Source organism: Rhinichthys klamathensis, unplaced genomic scaffold, assembly GCF_029890125.1.
Source record: "Rhinichthys klamathensis goyatoka isolate OS25496 unplaced genomic scaffold, OSU_Roscu_1.1 h1tg000090l_1, whole genome shotgun sequence".
NCBI classification, from domain to species: Eukaryota; Metazoa; Chordata; class Actinopteri; order Cypriniformes; family Leuciscidae; genus Rhinichthys; species Rhinichthys klamathensis.
Genome location: NW_026606629.1, coordinates 2112183 through 2130289, shown reverse-complemented (window position 1 = coordinate 2130289; position 18107 = coordinate 2112183). Strand labels below are relative to the sequence as shown.

Below are 18107 nucleotides of genomic sequence, written 5' to 3'. Positions count from 1 at the left end.
AGTCCACTCCCATAAAGCGGGCACAGCCCGCTCGAGTGTTAGAGTCAATAAACGTGCCCACGAGCCCGTGCGCGCGCCCCCTCTCTGCCCACTCTGTCACACGGCCAGCCCCTGCTGTTTGCGAGCCGCCAGGCATAAGCACAATAAGCGCGCTCACACATTCTGTTCAGCTCGCTGTGTGCGGCAATCAGGGCGATTTGGCCATTCACCCTCTAGCGCTACGCTTCAAAGCGTGGGAAGCTATCCCAGGGATACCCAAATGGGTGTTTAGCACGATAAAACAAGGTTATTTGCTACAGTTCGATCGCCGCCCTCCCCGCTTCCGAGCGCGGCTCGAAACGACTGTGAACACGGCAGCAGCCTGCATGCTTCGTTCAGAAATAGCAAACCTTCTGTGCAAAAGGGCCATAGAGAGAGTGCCGCCTTCTCTGAGCGAGTCGGGGTTTTACAGCCGTTATTTTCTTGTTCCCAAGAAAGACGGCGGCCTCAGACCGATTTTGGATCTCAGATTTTTGAACAGGGTGCTTGTGAACAGGGTGAAAAGACCGTTCAAAATGCTTACAGTCAGGAAACTCCTCGCGCACGTGCGCCAGGGGGACTGGTTTATATCTCTCGATCTGAAAGATGCCTATTTTCAGATTCAGATAAATCCCCGTCACAGGCGATTCTTGAGATTCGCCTTCGACGGTCAGGTTTATCAATACACTGTCCTTCCGTTCGGCCTGTCCCTAGCACCCCGTACTTTCACGAAGTGCATGGACGCGGCGCTCGCACCCCTGCGGAGCCAGGGCTTGCGAATATTGAACTATTTGGACGATTGGCTGATTTTGGCACAATCACACACGGAGCTGCTGTCTCACAGGACAGTTCTCCTCAGTCATCTGAACAGCTTGGGTCTCACAATCAATTGGACCAAGAGCTCACTTCAGCCCAGTCGAGCGATTTCCTTCCTTGGAAAAGAGCTAGACTCCGTGGCTATGACGGCTCGCTTATCAACACAGTGCACGCCGTGTTCAGCGACTAGGCGCATCTTTTCAGATGAACAACCTCACGCCTCTGAAACAATTTCAGAAAATGCTAGGTTACATGGCTTCAGCCTCAGCAGTACTCCAGCTGGGTTTACTGCGCATGCGCCCGCTTCAACATTGGCTAAACACCCGCGCGTTTCGCCGGGCTTGGGCCACAGGCCGCCAGCCGATCAGAGTGACTCAGACCTGTATCTTAGCTCTGCAGCCCTGGACAGTGGCCGAATGGTATCAGCGGGGAGTGATGATGGGAGCTGTATCTTGCCGAAGAGTCATCTCGACAGACGCGTCCAACACGGGTTGGGGCGCGGTCTGCGAGGGCTCACCGGTGTTTGGCCTATGGTCAGTGCAGGAAAAGCTCCTTCACATAAATTGTCTGGAAATGATAGCGGTCGAGTACGCGCTCGTGCGCTTCCTCCCGGTCATTCAGGGTCACCACGTCCTGGTCCGTTCGGACAACAGATCTGTGGTATCCTATCTAAACCGTCAAGGCGGTGTCAGGTCCAGGAACCTCTTCCATCTGACAGAACGCATACTGAGTTGGTCCCAGTGCCATCTGCGCTCGCTGAGAGCGACGCATCTGCCAGGCCACCTGAACGACGGCCCAGACAGACTGTCCAGAGACAATATTCCGCCAGGGGAATGGTCCCTGCACGCTCTAACAGTCCAGATGTTATGGTGCCTATTCGGCAGAGCAGAGATAGACCTCTGCGTCAGAGGAGAACTCTCACTGCCCAGTATTTTTCTCGAAAAGCGAGGACGCGCTGGCCCAGGACTGGCCCAACCGCCCGCTTTACGCCTTCCCTCCCGTCTCGCTATTGCCACAGGTAATGCAGAGGATCAGGGAAACGCGCTGCTCGGTGCTCCTCATAGCCCCGCGCTGGGAGAATCAGACATGGTTTCCGGAGCTTACGCAGCTGTCACTGACAGCCCCGTGGCCCATTCCAGTGAGATCAGATCTCCTCTCTCAAGCTCGCGGCACGATCTGGCATCTCCACCCAGAGCGCTGGGCGCTTCACGCGTGGGTGATCAACGACTACCCGTCGGTTTGCCAGAGGGAGTTATGAACACTATCATACACGCTAGAGCTCCTTCCACGAGAAGACTCTACGCGTCCAAATGGTCTGTGTTTTTAAAATGGTGCACCGACAGAGATCTGGACCCATGGACATGTGGGGTTTCGCCGCTGCTCGTGTTTCTACAAGAGCTATTGGATAAGGGCAGGTGCCACGCTCAAAGTATATGTGGCGGCCGTCGCGGCGTTCGCTGAACCCCTGCACGGCCAGTCACTGGGAAAAAACGAGCTGGTCATCCGCTTCCTCAGGGGAGCTAGAAGGATGAACCCCCCGCGCCCCCCATCGGTTCCTATCTGGGATCTTTCTATAGTTCTCGAAGCTATGAAAGCCCCTCCTTTCGAACCGCTTCAATCCGTGGATTTGAAATACCTTTCACTCAAAACCATTTTTCTGACTGCCTTGTCATCAGTTAAACGTGTGGGAGACCTTTATGCGCTGTCTGTCAGCACCGCGTGTCTTGAGTTTGGACCAAATGACTCCAAGGTCATTTTAAAGCCTAGACACGGCTATGTCCCCAAGGTGATCGGTACCCCGTTCAGAGCGCAGATCATTTCCCTATCGGCTCTGCCAACATCCGATAGCGAATGTGACGCCAATCTCCTCTGCCCTGTGAGAGCACTGAGATTGTATACTGCGCGCTCTGCCTCTTTCAGACGCACTGAGCAGCTTTTCGTTTCGTTCGGAGGGCGCACCAAGGGTCTCGCCGCCTCGAAACAGACACTGTCTAGATGGATAGTGGACGCTATTGCTGCTGCGTACGCGTCAAAAGACCTGCCATGCCCGTTAGGCATTAGGGCTCACTCCACTAGAGGCATGGCCTCCTCATGGGCGTGGTCCAGCGGGATTTCCATTCACGGCATATGTGTGGCAGCGGGCTGGGCTTCCCCCTCCACCTTTGTCAGATTTTACAATCTGGAAGTACCCGCCCTGCAGGCAAAATTACTAGCGGTCTAATACGCTACAGCTCTCCTGGTAAGCTGCACTGATGGGAAACTTTCCACAGACCGACACTGCCGCTCTGTCTCTCTTCCCACTATGTGCTTATGTATTGCATTCACACTGGCCCGCGCTTTTGCTGGCTAAAATGCTTTCCCCACTCATAGGGCTCCCTGGGGTTTTCTCTCCCTGGGCTCATGCTGTGGATGCTTGGCGCGCACGGCGTTTACAATGGGTTCCCGTAGCGTAAGCTAGCTTACGCAATACGAGAGAACCTCTCGTAAGAGAACGAATCGGTTACCTAACGTAACCTCGGTTCTCTCTAGATGAGGGAACGAGTATTGCGTAGCCGGCCGTGCTCGCGCCACGAGCGATTTTCGCTTCATTCTATGAAAACCAGGGATGCAGCCTTCGAACCTTGCTAATATACACTCTAGCCACGCCCAGTTTGGCGGCCTGTGACGCGATGAAGGCGCGAGCGCCTCTCATTGGACGCGAGTTCATTCAGTTCGTCTATAGGCTGCAGCAGTTGCCGCAGAGCAACCAATGAGCTCGCTAGCTAGCCCGCTCAAGGTCTGCAGCTGCTGCACTGCTTTGACAATGGATACAAAATTAAGGATCATTTTTGGCTTCAATATTTCAGAAAAGATGAATCTTTCCCGTAGCGTAAGCTAGCTTACGCAATACTCGTTCCCTCATCTAGAGAGAACCGAGTTTACGTTAGGTAACCGATTCGTTTTAATGGCTGACAACAACTAATTTATTGTGGTTTCATTTGAAACATGTAGAAGATGCATTAGTCCAGTATAAACCATGTGCAAAACACACAATGGGACATTTTGTCAGTGTTGACTGATGAAGTCATTTCCAGTCTCCTCAGGGGGATTCCAGGCGTGTGTAGGACAATGCATGTGGACAGTCTGATGAAGGAATGCTTAGCTTATGCCCTATGCTTTCAAAGGCTTGTCAATGTGTACATGTAAAAACAATAGAACATTGAATGGCTATGTGCATGTTTCATGTAGGCGGCTGTGAGAAAAGCCCTTTCTGACCACACTGCTGGAATGCCAAGAGCGGATCACAGTACAGATATGCACAGATGATTATAACAATGCCGAAAATGTGGAGTAGCGATTTCATCTAAAAATGGGATGATCCCAAAAGCTGAATCACCAGATTTCCTTGTATTCTCCTTGCTATAGAGACCTTTTCCTCACTGGCGGTTCTCTTGGCTGCAGTAGTAGATCCAGATAAGAGTCTTTTGTCAAGTACTGAGACATATATGCTACTGCAATGAATCAGGATTGGTCAGGAAACCAATGCTCCCTGTTAATTTTGGATGTTTCAATCAAGTATTGAACAAAGTGGAAGCAGTGGTAGAAAGCATCCTTTGAACATTTTTAATGCAAGCTGTTTAACCCTATAAAACCTGCATATTTGATACACACATTTACAAGGCCTTCTAGATCATCAACAAGATCAAAACTTTCATGAAAAATCTGTTGTTTATAATCTGCTAAAGTAATGACTATATTATATATAAAATAAATATGTACTGGGCAAAAGCAACAACTTAACTTGAAAATCATGTTAAAATATCAGGCTTTTAAGGAACATTCATTTGTTCATCTCTCAATGAGCATTGTATTACATTGGATCATATGTTTTCCCCCACAAAAAATAAATAAATAATAATAATAATACAGCAATAATTTGATAATAAAAGCATTAAAATATAATCTTTTTAAGACATTATATAAGTAAATATCTAATCTGATATTTAAATGCATTTTATGTTAATAGTCTGCTATACTGATCTCATTGATTTACATTACAAGCTACAAGTTATCAGCAACTTCACCAATGTGCATATTTTTGCTCAGTTTGGGCCTCTGAAAAAAATGTAGGTGTTTTTTCCTCATCAAATATGAGCTCATTATACAATATGAGCCATAAAAGCCTGATGTATCATTAAAAACCTTTTTTGGAATATTAGTGAAAAACTGTACTCATCAAGCCATTTCATGGGGTCTTTAACATGAGAAACTGGCCTACATTTTACAAGAACGAAGCTACATGTAACTCACAATGTGTGAATCAATCAAAAACCTGACTGGAACAAACACATATGATTTTTTTCTTCTTTAAATCAAAGGTGATGAAACGTCATTCCAGCCCAATTCACTTCACATAACGGTCATGCTTCATGGTCACTTCAGTCCTGCTTCTCCATATTAGGAGCATGGCCTAGTTTCTCACACTCTAAACTCTCACTGTTACTTTTATGGGCAGTTTTAGTGTGTCACAGCCTCAGTTTCCTCCTTAAATCTAAAATGTTGCACTTAGCTTTTCCATGCTAATGACATCTTTAGCAGAGCCCTGTTTAATGTGGTAACACTATCTTAACGGCCTCCATGGCAACTGTAATCAGAGATCTGTTGACAGGAATGTCATGCAGCAAGCCTGATTTTCTGTTATGGTGTGTGAGAGATAAAGACCGGACGTTCTCAAATCCGTTTGCAAATATCAATGTATTGAACGTACAATGGATTAACACATTTATCGCTGTGTTTCTCTCAGTGCTTTTCTATCTAACACATTTATCGCTGTGTTTCTCTCAGTGCTTTTCTATCTGTAAAGGAGGTAGATATACGCTTTACAGATATAAGAAGCGAGAAAGACTAAATGTTGCAGTTGGCAGGGCACCAACGGGAAAGCTTTTGTTTTAGTTGTTGTTGTTTTAGAAAACAACAAAAAAAACAATACAGATAAACGGCCCACCCGATAAATCACCAAAGTAATCAGGCAATCTTCAAGAAAGCGCCCTTACATGTTTAAACTGCAGGAAATATACAGACTCGCATCGAGACACAAACACATGTTAAAATCACCCTACAAATCAGCTTAAATATAGCTGTCTTTACACATTGAACTGAGAGAGGAGAAATTATTTTTAAAGGAATAGGTCAAGTTAAAGTTAAAAGTTAAAGTTATTTTCTCATTTCATCAGTTTGTATAATTTTATACATTTTTATTTATTAGTTTTGGTTTATTTAGTTTTAGTCATTTTAGTGAAATTCTTATATGTTATTTAAAGGGATAGTTCACTTTGAAATTAATTTTTGGTATGTTTTAGCTTACCTCAAGGGCATCCAAGATGTAGGTGTCTTTGTTTCCGCAGTAGTTTCAATTTTGATATTTTTAGGTCAAACCGTTCTTGTCTGTCAGTCATATAATGCAGGTCTATGGTCACCACCTCAAAGAGCATGCACAGAGAAGTCCAAATTAAACATGATTTAATGACTCGTAAATGTAAGTACACATTGATGGCCTAAGACACGAAACGAGCAGTTTGTGTGAGAAAACGAACAGTATATAGTTTTTACCTCTTGTAACCGCAGCCACGTCCAAGTGATCTGAGGGCGCGGGCGCTTCGGTCTGCGCAAACGCCGGAAAGCGCCGGAAGTGATCTCTCACGCGTGTACGTCACTCATTGTTTATACAGAGATTTCGGAAGTGTTACCTTTCACTGTGAAGATCTAAACATATTTAGATATAAAGGAAATCGCAATGGAAGACGATTTCGATATATCAACAGACAATGTTGAATTTTTTCAGAGAGATCACTTACGGCGCTTTCTGGCACTTGCGCAGACCGAAGCGCCCGTGCCCTCAGATCACTTGGACGTGGCTGTGTTTACAAGAGGTAAAAACGATATAAATACTGTTCGTTTTCTCACACAAACCGCTCGTTTCGTGTCTTAGGCCATCAATGTGTACTTACATTTACGAGTCATTAAATCATGTTTAATTTGGACTTCTCTGTGCATGCTCTTTGAGGTGGTGACCATAGACCTGCATTATATGACTGACAGACAAGAACGGTTTGACCTAAAAATATCAAAATTGAAACTACTGCGGAAACAAAGACACCTACATCTTGGATGCCCTTGAGGTAAGCTAAAACATACCAAAAATTACTTTCAAAGTGAACTATCCCTTTAAGGCTTGAAGGTTTGTCAAGGCAAGATTTGTGTGATAGGCTACTTTTTCCCACATTTAAGGAAAAATATAAATCACAATATTTATTTACTTATTAGCTTGTCATAAAGAATCAGTTGTGTTCTCCCAGTTAATGCCTTGGTGAATAATATCTTACAGAATTTGCTGTCTTTTTTTAGGGATACAGAGTTACAGACTCAGGCCATGTTCACACAGCAGAAGAATAAGGTTGTCACTGTCAGTGCTGTATTTGAGTCCTTATTACGGTTCACACACCGTTTAGTTATTTACAGGAGTGACAAGAGCATTCGATTACCGAACCTATACACCCGTAAACTTTCAAGACTCACAACCACGTTTTCGGAAAATGTGCCCTGAACGGAGCCGGACTGGACAACTTATCCGTCACATCATACAATGTGAAAGAGCCGCTCTGCATTGCACAAACACGTGTATACCGTGTGTTGCGGGTTTTCATGACTGAGATATGAGGGTTTTAAATCCAGTCACTCTTCTCCACCGGAGCTGCTCCCATCTGTTTTGTGTGTGACTCAAATACTCCTCTTTCCACCCAGATATAGCCTAAACGCTGCTCTTGGTTAAAGGGGGGGTGAAATGCTATTTCATGGATAGTGAGTTTTTTACACTGTTAAAGAGTTGGATTCCCATGTTAAACATGGACAAAGTTTCAAAAATTAAGTTGTACGTTTGATTGAGTATTTCTGTTCTCAAAATACCCCTACCTACTGGGTTGTCACAAGTTTCGGAAAGTTTTTTTCGAGTATGGGCGCCTATGACGTCAGATGCGCCGGAATTTCCTTATACGGTCCTAAGGGCACTTCTCTCGGAAGGGCGCGCGCGCAGCTGTAGAGCGATAGGGCCCTTACATAGTCAACGCATCGGTACGCATACGCGTGCGCAAGGCTACACATCGCTACGCTTCGGCCGCCATTATGCGTCGATGCGTAGCCAAATGTGTCATCCTAGTTTTTGATACGCGACGCGCCGATGCACGCAATACTATGCGTTGTCGGTGGGGGCGACATTGCAAGTAATGTACATAAAAAGGTATATTATTATGTTTACAGAAGAAGAAGATTTGAATACAATGGCGGGCGAAGAGGAAAGTTATGCGAGCTTGTTCGTATACATCCTTTGTTGCCGCCGATGTAAAATCAGCAATATGCACTCCTCTTCAGTTGCCATTTTGATCTGAATTTTACGTGACCCGACTCTAGACTCTACTACCCCCTGCTGCGCGATCGGTGTATTGCATTTCACGCATCGCCGGTGACGCTTGTGTACTATGAAAAGGAGCGCGTAGCTCGCGTCGCTCGCGTTGCTTGCTCGCGTTGCTCGCGTTGACTATGTAACGGCCCATAGCCGTAACCTATGCCCATCAAAGCGCTGTGCATCGGCTAAGCTGCAATATGTCACCAAAGAAGTGTGTTTTCGGTTGCCAAGGCAAGACAACACTGCACAGATTCCCAAAGAATCAAGCGTTAAGGGACCAGTGGATGGAGTTTGTTTTTCCAGAACATCAACACAGTTGTGCAAGTGTTCTTGTTTGTTCCATGCATTTCGAGGATGATTTTTTTATAAACAAGGCCCAGTTCGAAGCCGGATTTGCTAATCGTTTAGTTCTCAAGGATGGAGCAGTCCCAACACTAAAGGTTAACGGTCTTGCGTTGGAACCGCAGGCGGGGAGTAGAACTGCTTCAAATATCTGTGTGTCTATATCGGCGTGTTAGCTCCGCCCACACGGCACGCCTCCACCCGCTCGGCTTTTTCCGGAAAGACTCGGTACAGCCTATCTTTCTTTTATAAATATAATAAAACTAAAGACTTTTTGGAGATATGATGGATGCAATATTACTCTATAGGTACTCAAGATTAACATGAGATTGACTGAAACTGAGTGTTTCACCCTTTTTCACCCTGTTTCATTGAAGTGTTTCATCTTCAATGAAGATTTGACGGATAAACCCAAAGCTTGATTGGACTCGTGTTAAAAGTGATAAGACTTTGCAGTTTTATGGACGTCACCATCTTTTCAATATCACTTTGGTCACTGTCAGTGTCACCATATGATTACGTAAGCGAATACGGGCTTGACTCCCGTTGCATGTTCATACAGACAGAATTCGAGACGCTACTGTGAACGGGACATTTCGTGACTCACACCTGTTAATGCGGTTGTCAATCCCAAACACTGACAGTGTGAACGTAACCTAAAATGCATTCTGCTCAGGTTATAAATCTGAGATTCATAGTTACTATTAACAAGAAAAGGTACATAATTTAGGCTATATGCAGAGGTGTAAAGTCCTAAAGGTCAGAAAGTAAAAGTCCTGCCATTCGATGGACTCAGCCAGCTGATTTCACTAATCTCCTGGCTGAAAAACTGTGCTAATTAGCAAATCCAGGTGATTGGAACAAAATACTGAGGAGGACTTTTACTTTCTGAACCTGGACTTTACACCTCTGGCTATATGATGTGGATTCTTTCATACACTAACTGTTAGTTTGACTGGATAGCTGGTATCAGTCTTCCTTCTTTCCACTGCTGTATCCTGTCAAATAGAAAGGCCAGCATGACACATGACACATGCTGTTTCTCTCTCTCTCTCTCTCTCTCTCTCTCTCTCTCTCTCTCTCTCTCTCTCTCTCTCTCTCTCTCTCTCTCTCTCTCTCTCTCTCTCTCTCTCTCTCTCTCTCTCTCTCTCTCTCTCTCTCTCTCTCTCTCTCTCTCTCTCTCTCTCTCTCTCTCTCTCTCTCTCTCTCTCTTGTTCTTACATACATTACACCTTACATCTGTCTTCCACACTGTTTAAGTAAAAGAAAGACTGTGTTGGCTTCTCACTGTTGAAATACACATGGGAGGAAGCCAAACTGACAGAATCCACCCAAACTGTTTGTACCTCAGGGATTTAGGGGCTTAATTTCACAATCTTTTTGACTATGCAACACTCCCCTGCTCTTGCTTTCTGTACTCATCAGGTTAAAATACTGAGAGCAGCCTCAAAGTGGCCTCTAAATGCTCCCTCCTAAAACACTCTCCCTGCACATTTTAATTGAATGTGTACTTTCCACTGCTCCTTCACCTTCACCTTCACCTTTATCTTTATCTGCTTGATTTTACAGAAGATGTCTTCAGACTCTGAAGACCACGTACACATGCTGATATGTTCTTTTTTGTTGTTGTTGTTGTTGTCTAAAATAAATGTCTGTTCCAGATGTTCAGAAAGCTTTTTGATCATGAAGCATCATTTTACCCACCAGTTCTACCCATTCAGGCTGATATGCGGAATGCAAATCACTTTTTTTTTTTTTAGTATATCTAAACTTTCAAACTTTCTTAGATCAATATACATTAGCTTGAGAGGCAAAATGACATAAGACATTAAGTGTTGTTTTCTGAAAAATGAAACAAAATTAAGTGATTATAAGCTTAACCTAGTGCTGTTCAGTCATATTAAGTTTTTTTTTTTTACTTCATCAGAATGGGACAAAAGTTGGTAAACGTAAAAAATCATGGACATGATTCGAAAAAGGTAAATGGTCCTGAAAAATATTAGTCATACTTATATTTTTTGCGGTCAAAAATGACCCCATTGGAAATTAATAAGAAACTAATTTTATCTAGTGTAAACGTTTGTTACTGCACCCAAACAAAATCTTACCGGCTTTGATTTTCTCACAGGTTTGGAGTTAATTTAAAATGAGTATTTTTGTGCAAATTATTGCCAAGTATGTTTGCACACACAAGGAATTTGTTTTGGTGTCAGAAGAAGATTCCAGTACATAGAGACAAATACATTACACAGATAGTAAAATAAAAAATAAAGAAAACAGATATACGAATAAGACACATATGTAATAATAAACTTAAACTTATATAACTTTTTTTTCCCACTTCAGCAATAATCTGCCTAGTATCTTCTCTAAAAAGAGATCAAACTTAAGTCTGTGCTCCAAAGCATTCAAGATTTACAACAGTTTAAGTTGGAAATGAAATTTTCAGGTCTATGCTCAAAAAGTGGATAACAGGTAATAAATGGAGCTTAACTACTCCATAAATATAATTTAGTAGGATACAATGGGGCTACAGGCACACCTTAAAAAAAGCGCTTTTCACTCTTCACAAAGTGTATGATTGCAAAAAAAAAAAAAAGTCTGTATTGAACATTGATGGAGCAACACATTTTGAGTGAAAATAAATCATAAAAGTGGTTCATTTTGTTTGAAAATCTTATAAATGTACGAGGTGGCAAGGGGGGCAAAAGGCACACAATATTGATACAAATACTTTAGCTAAAATAATAATTTTAATAATAATAAGTTAATACTTGAAGTCAAAACAATCACCTTAGCAAACTTTGTACTATTTTCTGTTTATTTTGATTCATAAAATAATTCATTCGATTTTGTTCAAAAAATATACTATCATTAAAATATTTTGATTAAAAAATGTATTTTAAAAATACAGAAACAATATCATTTTAAAAAGTAAAGATTATGAAACACTGAAGGAGATCACATTATTATTATTATTATTATCCCAAATTAGCACAGAATCAACTTTGCGCTGTCCGCTATTGCGTCAAGGATCAGCCAAATTTCTACGTGCATTTTGAAAAGAGAATGTTTTGGAAAGTGCTATGGCAAGTTTTTGTGCCATCTAGTGGTTTAGAGAAAAAATTTAATCAAAGGTGCCTTTTACCCTCCCCTAAAAATACAAAATATTAAATTAAAAAACATTATTGAACTAAAATATAGTGCATACATTTAATTGAAATAAAAGTTGTAAAATACATCTGCGATGCTACCATACACCCATTTCTAATGGATGAAGCCTTGGCCTGGGAGAGAGGTCATCAGGTGGTCCCCAACCTTCAGTGGGTGATTCGACCCTTAACCACAACACCCTCCAGTTGGCGGGTCAGCAGTGACTGGCCAGGTCACTGCCCCTCTCCTCCAGGCTTCCAGCTTGTTTCCTCTCTCTTGTGCCAGAGCCAACAGGAGGCTCTCTCTGACGCTTCTCCCAGCTTACGAATGGCTGCTTTCCTTAAGTGGCCTCTCAATCCAACCTTTGTTAATAGATTCCACACAGATTGAGCCGGGAATCCCCGACATCCGACTTCCACCGTCATCAGCCACACCGTCCACCCCTTGTCCCGGCAGTCTTGGACAAGTTGCTGGTATTTGGCTTTTTTCCTCTCTGCAGCTTCCTCACAGCCCTCCTCCCACGGCACCGTCAACTCCACCAGAATGATCTTCCCTCCCTCTGGAGACCACATGATGATGTCAGGCCTTAGAGTTGTGGACAATACCGCCTCGGGGAAGTGGAGTTTCCTCCCGAGATCAACCTCCATTTCCCATCTCTGGGCTGACTGCAGGAGATTCTGCCTGGCTTGGCTGTGGACGACAGGTCTTTGGCCCTCTTTCACAAAGGCGATGGTGCTAAGCAGTGGTCTTGCTTTGGCTGATTGTTTTTTCCTCCTTTCTTGCTCCAGGATGTCTGTGACGCCTGCCAACACCTCGTCATGGCGCCACCTGTATCTCCCCTGTGTCAATGCGGTCTTACACCCTGACAGAATGTGCGCCATTGTTCCTTTCCCACCACACAACCTGCACAGTGGGTCCTCCCTCATCCCCCACCTGTGCAAATTGACTGGGGTTGGTAAGATGTCGTACACTGCTCGGAGTAGAAAGGATATACGGAAGGGCTCCAGCCGCCACAGTTGTGATTGTTCTCTTGGGTAGGTTCCACCTCGTCCAGGCGTCTTGGGTTGCGAGCTCGATGGATTTTGCTCTTCTCCCTTCATCCTCAAGGTTTCGGACTTCATCCTGGATCATGGTTCTCTTCTCCCTAGGGGTGGACTTTGACCACTACTGGAAATGTGCTGTTCCTAGACCCTGTCTTCCAGTGCAAGGGTGCAAAGTAGCACCAGAGGGTTAAAACAAGTAAAACAAAATAATAAGAAAACATCTAAAAATGAGTTTGGAAAAATAAACTCTTTTCTGTCAGGTTTGGGGTTGAAGGATGAAGCGAGGACTCAGTAACGCAGAATTAAAGGAGAACTCCGGCGCAAAATGAACCTTTGGTCTAATAAAACATTGGTACCTAGTCAACCGTTATCTGAGATTTGTTTTCATGACATAGATGCTCACAAGTCTCTGAGCTAGAGTCCAAGTCAAGTCTCAAGTCTCTGAGCTAGAGTCCAAGTCAAGTCTCAAGTCTTTGAGCTAGAGTCCAAGTCAAGTCTCAAGTCTTTGAGCTAGAGTCCAAGTCAAGTCTCAAGTCTTTGAGCTAGAGTCCAAGTCAAGTCTCAAGTCTCTGAGCTAGAGTCCAAGTCAAGTCTCAAGTCTCTTGTGGTTATAAGTGTTGCATCACGTACAGCGACCCATCCAGGTTGCTTAGAACACTGCATAGCTTTATATTAGGAATTCAAAGCATGTAATATGTTAGGTTACACTTTATTTCGATAGTCCACTTTAGACATTCTACTAACCATGTACATTTTCAACTACATGTCAACTAACTCTCATTAGAGTTTTAGTAGACTGTAGTAGACTGTCAGGTTATGATGTGGGTTCGGGTTTGGAGAACAAGTTGACTTGTAGTTGCCAAGTTACTTATAGTCAGTAGAATATCTGTTGGGGAACCAACAAAATTAGAAATTATAATATATAATTAGCAGATATTAAGCCTACTAATACTCTAATGAGATTTAGTTGACATGCAGCTGCAAAGTTACTTATAGTTAGCAGAATGTATAAAGTGGACTATCAAAATAAAGTGGTACCATATGTTATTATGACTCCTTTATCTATTAGCATACAGTATCAGCTTTGATTTTTGTATATAATCAGTATAAACAGGCTATTGCAACATGACAAAAACACCAAGAATGCTTTACCTTTAGTTAATTTCTTTATTTTGCTTTGTAGCTTGAACATACCAAGACATAAGACCAAATATAGAAAATGATATAACTCACAACACTAAAATTGACACACTCCTATTTAGTGCAAAACATCAGTGTAGCTAAATGCAAATAAACTATTGCATCCAAATGAAATTTTTAACACTACAGTGCTCTTCCAAAACATTAAAATGCTCAAAATCTTTAGTGTAAATGTGAAGCAACTGACCAACTTATGGCATGTAACTTGTTAAGAACAAAATGTTTAGAAATAAAAAAATCCAAAGGGTGAGATCAAACTGGTTAACCTTCTCTTCTCTTAACACACTAGGTATGGGCCACACAACATTTCTGGCTTTTTCTGGTTGCACTGCCTATGTAACTAATCATAGCTTATGTACTGTAAGTCAACCCATCACAGACTCTCAAACCAGTGTAACGTTATAACTAAATGAAACTGTAACGTTACATGATCAACAATAATCCTGTAACCTGTTTGTAGACAACGGGCAGCCAGCGGCACGTAAATGATTAACGTTACGTTAATCGACCACCACAAGTTTGTCAATTAAACAAACGCTCATTCATATTTCATAACGAAGACAATCGGAGTTAACCTCCCGTAACGTTAGGTAGCTAAAGCAATAAGCAAGCTAACGGTAGATGGTCAATGCTGAGCCTGAGCTAAACATGTTTACTCACCTATCAGGGTGCGTTTTCAGATGCCTGATAAAATTAGATGTAGTCGAGCCAGAATCTTTTATCGTGATACTGCATATTTTGCATTGAGCGCGTCTTGTTTGAAGTTTTTGAACCCAAAGCTAACGATGAATGGCACAGCAGCGGCCGGTGCAGTCGAACTTTTTGTTTGTTTTCCTCTCATGTGTGGTCGCGCGCGCGCTGCCAGCAATAGGCCACGTAGTACGTGGTTACGTAGGCAGGCTGTAACGGAGGGAGGGGGATAACAGCGAGCTCATCAGACGTTTCCTAAAAATAAACATTGTTCACGAGTCCCGCAGCTCGAGTCCGAGTCGAGTCTGAAGTCTTTCGAGGACGAGTCTCAAGTCGAGTCTGAAGTCACTGTGTGTGGGACTTAAGTCGCACTCGAGTCCGAGTCTCAAACTCGAGTCCCCATCTCTGTTTCGTGATAATCGAATATAAAGAGTTTTATCTCTAAAAACTGTTTAGCGTATAACGCTAGTAATGGGGGCATATAATAAGTAAAAAGAAATCGCTAGTTTATACCACTAACAAGGCTCAAAATAGCCCCACACGAACACAGTAACATAATGAGGGTCCCTACATGCAAAACGAAGCATTGAGAACTTTGTAAGTGTACAGACCGTTTAATAAGAAGATAAAGATAAAAACAGTCCACTTCGTGTATACAGACAGGAGCCATCTTTGGAAAACAGTCTCGACTAATCAAACCACAAACGACGTGCTAAGTGAGCTGAACTGTATGAAGTTCAGTGAACTTCTGAACTGTATGAATGGCGTTCGTGGTTTGATTAGTCGAGACTGTTTTCCAAAGATGGCTCCTGTCTGTATACACGAAGTGGACTGTCTTTATCTTTATCATCTTATTAAACGGTCTGACAGTTTCCCTTTGAGTTAAGTTAATTTTTGGCAGATATTTTTTCTTGTTATAAGTTTGAACGTACTTAACCCTTAAGAACCCGATGTGACGTGGGTGTCACAAACACTAATGATCATCGGAAAAGGTTTTTTAAACGATTATACCTCACTTTCAACCCAGGAAGTCCCTAAGGGACATATAAGGAACATCCAGGTTCAGTCATGTGACAATGTGTGCATTTTTGTTGCCATGGTAACATTTCCAAAATGGTGGCCTGTCTGGTGTGCACATGTTGCAGTGTCAGCACTTTTTAAAGACGCTTATTTTTGTTACTAAAGGTATGTTTCAACCCATGCAACAATTCTAATGTTTTAATAACATATCCTAGATTACACTTGACCTGATTTTAAAACGTTTCTTGTACAAATTGATATCTTGTACAAAATGTTGTTGTGACATGTGTCACATCGGGCTTTTAACAGTAAAACAGTAAGTGGAATTTTGATGTGACGTATGTGTCACATTAAGAAAAATGCTAATGAGCTGCTCAAATAATTTAGCTGAATCAATTATTTTAGTATTATATATAATCTGCTGCTCAATTCAAAGCATATTTTAAACAAAAAAATGTCAAATTAATAACATTGTTAAAGGGTAACTAAACCCCTGGTCAGAGCCTGACTCCACCCACTGGCAATATTTGAAAAATGCTGGAAAAGTGGGCAGAGGCCAGCGGAGGGGGGGCGTGCACCTGAGACAGGTCTCTCCGTAGGCAAGGGTGTGGTTAGCTTGTGCCTGCTTACGTCACAGGGCACCACAAATTGAAAATTGAACTGCAGTAGCCACCGTTCAACCTGAAGAGGGCAGCACTCAGATGTTTTTACACCATATATTGTAGAATTAAAACACTTTATACCCAAATGTCCAAAAAATTACTTGAATCAATGAACAGCAATAATAAAGCCCCAGTCTTACAGATCATTAACTAAAGAAAGTTGGTTTAGGGTTTACCCTTTTATGAAATGTATTTTGAAAATATGTTGCATATCTGTAACTAAAACAGCTATGCAACATATGGTACAAAACACCATATTTATTTTTATTCAGTTTGCACATTTTCGAGTTGTGAAAAAATAATCAAAAAATGTATTTCTGGTTAACCGTATACCTGAAAAGGTAGAATTTTGCAATGTTATTGCACTACATGCATGTTCAACATGTTGACCTCCGGTGTGAGGTAGTTATTTATTTTTATTCATTTTGCACATTTTCGAGTTGTGAAAAAATAATCTAAAAATGTATTTATGATTAAACCGTATACCTGAGAAGGTTGACTTTTGATGTTACAAAACAGTTGTTGTAAAATGTAATGGTCACAGTGTGGTTTTGAAATATGTGGCAAAGCAAATGAAATGCAAAAACTATTACTATTGAAAAAGTTTTTTTTTTATTTATCTTCCCAGAAAAGTAATAATTTAGAAAATGTTGTGGAAAAGAAAATAAACAGAAAAAAAACTGTTTTTAGCAAGAAAACTGACCAAATAATTTTTTTTTCAAATGCATCATAAAAGCCCAATGTGACATATATGTAACATTAAAAATGCATCATAAACGCCCAATGTGACATATATGTAACATTACAGATCTTTGACAAGGAGTGGTTGTATTTAAAAAACAACGGCAGAAAGATGTTTTAAGTGGTCCATTTAGTCTGTTTTATATGCCCCATAATTTTCCTATAAGGGGGTCCGGGTTCTTATGGGTTAATTTTGATGCATTTGTCAGAACACTAAACCTAATGTATATTGATTTAGGAAAGTTCACATATTTTGTTTTGGACATCTATGAGAACACACAATGCGCTCAAGAAAAACAAATGTTAGAAATGGAAACTGGCATACACCCATCAAAATAAGCTATTCAAATCAGTTAATTTCAATTGATTAATCATTTGTTTCCATGCATTCATGGAAAATAAATCAGTCCAATGTTTATTTTTCTGCCTCAAAGAGTCTAAAAATCATAACTCATTCAGAAATACATGTTTAATATACAATCGGTCCAAGCCTGAAACCAATCATCAGTCATTCCTTCCAAAATTTTAGCAAATTAATTCTAAAAGCCAAAGAAACTACATTAAGGCTTACAAAAAAGCCTCCTTTCACAATGAGGGTGTTAAATATCTCACTTTTGTACTGCTCTTTAACCCAGCACAAAAGTAAAGGTGAGGACAAGTTGTGTCTTTGTGTTTTCACGCCTGATTCATTTTTCACGCTTTCATGGGTTGTTTGCTCCAAGAGCAATGCCTAGACAAAACCAGAAGAGAGATAGTTTATGTATCACTGGCCAAACACAAAATATCACGATAATGTCTTTGAAAGCAAGGACATTTAAGCAATCACATTTTTCACATCTATAAAAACATCTATATTAAGAGTTTTATCAGCACTCTTGTCTGCTTTTGCTATTTTTCTGCTCAAGTCATGTTTGGGTTTGTTGGGATGCAAGACTGACCCGGGAAGGAAAAACACAATTCCCATTTCAAAGCAGTTCCCCTGCT

General features: G+C 41.9%; 1 protein-coding gene across 1 annotated transcript in view; it reads left to right on the top strand.

The window, feature by feature from the left end:
- The window catches only part of col4a1 (collagen, type IV, alpha 1), a 115782-nt gene that overhangs the window by 31796 nt on the left and 65879 nt on the right, over positions 1-18107 (top strand). The window lies entirely within an intron of this gene.